The following is a 4,195-nucleotide window of genomic DNA, read 5'->3' as shown; positions in this document are numbered from 1 at the left end:
AAGAAAATACTCCTTATTCACAGAAAAAAACATAAATAATGTCATTAGATCCGGTCAATTAAGAATAGCAGAAATGTGGAGAGCTTCAAACCCATTCTGCTCACACAAATCTGATGACTGTCCCGAAAGAACTGCATGGCTGTTCATCACAGCCAAACTTTGAAACAATTCTTAAAACCTAAAAGAAATTCGTGCCATTTCAAAAGCAGAACAATGCACAAACAATGTATGCTGATGATCTTTGCCACAAGCTAAAGCCCGCTACATGTTCTGAGTCAGGAAAAAGTAATAGTGCTGGTATGTTGTGCTCAGCAGTCCAAAGACCTTGGCCGTTGTTAAAGCAGTTAGCGAAAAACTAAAACAGAGCCAGTTATGAGTGTGCTGTCCAGCAATTGTGCCACTGGTATGTTTTGTTTGGGGTGTTTGGGTTTTTTGTTTTTTTTTTGAATAGCAAGAATCTTTACTTTTCTGATTGCATGTGGAACTCAACTGCTCTAACTCTCACCATCCCAGTTTTAAAAGTGTTTCAGTAAATATCTTATAAGTTGCTTTAAAAAAGTGTTACATGGAAACTTTCCGTCTTGGAGAGAGTTCCTCCTCCTCCTCCTCCTCATCATCATCATCATCAGCAGCAGCAGCAGCATATTGGCCTTAGTATTAACTTTGCCCTTTCTACAAATAAAATAATTTTGATTTGGAACATGGCTTTGTAACTTGGCAATATTATTCTAAAGTTAGATGAAAATGTCTGTTTTTTTCCTCCACATTCAAACTTTAATATCTGTCAAACCAGTCACCTGATTTGGACTGTTATAAATAATATTCTCATATACATAGCACATTATATGTAAAAAAAAAAAAAAAAAAAATCAGTCCCATACCTACAAAGCTGTGGTTTTTACAGGCCTCTAAATCTGCTGCCAGAGACATCTTTCAATTCATCATTCTGTGTTAACTTGAGCTACACTCCTGAGAGTCCATACATTTACCCTAAAACATTTCAAAGGTCTAGCACAACTACTTCTCTACAATGGGATATTAAAATGGACCCTATAAAAACTGGTCAAGGAAGACAACTAGCAATAACCCTACTATCATCAATTACACACAAAAAAAATTAAATACTTTACATTTTACATTATTCCTATTAAAAAGTGCATCTAAACCTGGGAATTGTTTTCAGGCCAGGTGGGAAATCTTTTTGTTTTCGTACTTTAATTTGATACATTGAGATAAATAAAGATGTTGTGAGGTCCATCTCCTTTTCATGCACTGTAAGGGAAACCTGGAAACAGACACAATAGGAAACTTTAATGCTAGTACATTCCATACTGCCATGTGCAGTTTAATTTGCTGTTGAAATGTGTGCTATTGCATCCATCAACACACATATTCATCAGGTCTGTTTATACATTTTGGGTGGTGCAGCTCAGCAGACGAGGAAATGGTAAGAAGTCTGCTTAACAGTATTTTTCTTTTTTTACCTCAAAGCATTCTCCGTCAGTGCCCCAGTCAGCTCTGATTTCCTCGGTTTTGCCTGCCCCAGGTTCAGGTCCAATGCATTTAAGGCGTGCTGGTCTTACGTCTGTGGCATCTGTTGAGGAATGTGATGAATGCTGTCTGTACCCTTCTGACAGCACTATACTCGCATGATTTAAGCCCAGACGATCTGCTCCACCCTGATGCCTGAGACTGAGGCTGATGTTTATACTTAGATGTCTGAAATGGTACTTTGTGTAGTCATTTTCAGCTGCTGGTACTTCAAACATTTAAAACATCTAACACATTCACAGTATGGCCTTTGCATTCAAGTTTAAACAGCTCAAAACTTTTAAAAAAGGAAAGAAAAACTAGTATATATGCACTTAGCTTAAAAAAAAAAAACAACAGTAGTGAAGCTTCCATGGCGAGGCACATCTGAGTGATGTGCACCTCTTTTCACAAGAGAAGTCAACCATGCTGCTGCTATTACAGGTGCAACACATACACAAATTTCCAAGACTGGCTATGTATACAGCTGACAAGAGTAACAGAGATTCATCATATGGTGGCATTATCCAGTGGAAAAATCCAAATGGTGTTGCATTCTGTTTCTTCCCTATACGGGTTAGATTATTGGCACCTACTCAGAGCCATTTTTGCCATCACCAAAAGGGAGTGAGTGCACAGTGGACCAATAGCAATGTCCCCAGAGCAACACACGTCACAGCCTTTCAGATTTCAGATTTTTATGCATCACTTGGATTTATAATTAAAACGGGCAGAAAAAGAACAGCGTCAAAAGCAATATTAAGTTGTAGGCAGCTGTTGTGGCTTTGTGACATGCAAGTATTGGGAACCTCATCTAACTTAATCTCTATGAATAAATCGCATGGTAAAGCACTTGGATTTATAATTAAACGGGCAGAAAAAGCTTTAAGCAAAAGCTGCTTTAAGACCAACATGACATCTTTCCAGAACGCAGTTAATCAAGAAACCAAGTCACCACGGGCTGTCACAGAGCAGCGCTTATTGAGTTTGTGGAATGCACTTTTCAGTTTGACCACAGTGAACCGACTACGCTGGACCATTTTCTTTCTCTTATGATTTTAAGATGTTAGGATCTAATCTTGGCTGGTTGCAAGTGGACATACTTATCAGATTAGTCAGTAGATCTCGGAGGGTTCATCACCCGATCCGCCAATAATTTTGCAGCAGAGAGCAGGCAGCTCCAGTTGCCCTGCAGTTGAAGGCTTTATGGTCAAAAACACCCAGTGTTTCGGGCCTAATGCCCTACCAGAGGACCTTGTGTCCCACACCACACTCCAGCTGCTTGGTTTTTGTTTAACTTGTATCAGAAGTTCAAGAAAATCTAAGGTGAAAAGAGAGAGTTTCATCTAAGAAATACGCAATGTTTCTCCATTTAATGAATAACCATGTCGCCATAAAGATTGCAATTCGCGAGTAAAAATAGTAGCTATTATTAATTTACTCTATGAATCACTCTGCATGACCACTGTGGAATTATGGACAACATTTTCTGTGCCACGCCTAATCTGTGCAAATAGATATATGTCTGCTACAGAATCTAGATACCGATCGCTCGCTATCTATCGATATATATATTTATCTCTCTCTCTTTATACATCTATCTATCTATATCTATATATATATACATACATATATATTTTAAAAAAATCCAAATATAACAAAATCAGGTGATGATTTTTCTACACACCCACGTTTCACATATGCAGAAAACATCAGCTGTGAGCAAATATGGCAGATAACTCTGACACGTGTTCTATCCAACAGGTGACCTTTACAAGATGGGAAAACGGCACAAACCAGCTCTTAAAAAGCTCTCTCCAGGGTGGGGCTGTGTAGAAGGCACACGACTTTACAGCAAGCTCACACTTCAGACAAACGCACTCCTCATTCAGAAAGCGTTCATATGCATAATACCAATCTAACGAAGCAAGGCCAGAAAAACAAGCCCGACAAACAAGCTGTATGGGACTCACTGTTTGAAGGCTGTCTTCCTTTTCCCCGTGAGCTGAATGTTTATTATCCATACCCAGACGTTTCCACTGGAGTTTCTGTGGTGGTAAATGTGTAGCTGTGAGCACCAAAACAATTAACTTTCTAAACCATCGAAGAAAATCTTAACAGTGCTAAAATTACCTTCATTTGTTTAACTTCCGGTTACACGACGTCTGTTTTAATTCTTAATTAATTTCACTATCTGAAAGCACGTGCTTGTTAGTTTATTAAACAATGTTAGCTCTTCTTTCTTCCTGTTAAGAGTTGAATATTTTACTGGTTAGGACAGCTGGCCTGTCCTCTCTTCTCTCTCCCACTGAGTTAGTGATACGCACTTACACAGTACCTTAAGGGGGCGCTATTTGACCAATTGTTAATTGGAAGGGGTAAAGTATATACAGTTAAGCCCATAATTATTCATACCCCTGCCAAATATTGACTTAAAGTTACTTTTGTTCAACAAGCAAGTTCGTTTTTGAGCAGAAATGACACAGGTGTCTCCCCAAAGATAATAAGATGATGTACAAGAGGCATCATTGTGGAAAAAAATATTTCTCAGGTTTTATTTATATTTTAGCAAAAAGTATCATGTCCAGAATTATTCATACCCTTCTCAATAATCAATAGAAAAAAGCCTTTATTGGCTATTACAGCAATCAAACGCTTCCTATAA

The 4,195-nt window shown here is 38.3% G+C and overlaps 1 long non-coding RNA gene across 1 annotated transcript; it reads right to left on the bottom strand.

Annotated features, from left to right (window-relative positions):
* Positions 1-348: 348 nt before the first annotated feature.
* Positions 349-3,843, bottom strand: LOC116334054. Its single transcript, XR_004200506.2, has 4 exons — positions 3,664-3,843; positions 3,504-3,578; positions 1,485-1,594; positions 349-1,285 (listed from the first exon to the last, which is right to left on the bottom strand). It is a non-coding gene; the product is annotated as an uncharacterized LOC116334054 (long non-coding RNA).
* Positions 3,844-4,195: the final 352 nt, after the last annotated feature.

The sequence above is a fragment of the Oreochromis aureus genome, linkage group 16 (genome assembly GCF_013358895.1).
Source record: "Oreochromis aureus strain Israel breed Guangdong linkage group 16, ZZ_aureus, whole genome shotgun sequence".
Lineage (NCBI taxonomy): Eukaryota > Metazoa > Chordata > Actinopteri > Cichliformes > Cichlidae > Oreochromis > Oreochromis aureus.
The sequence above is the reverse complement of the archived record's forward strand: the minus strand, read 5'-3'. Positions and strand labels throughout refer to the sequence as shown.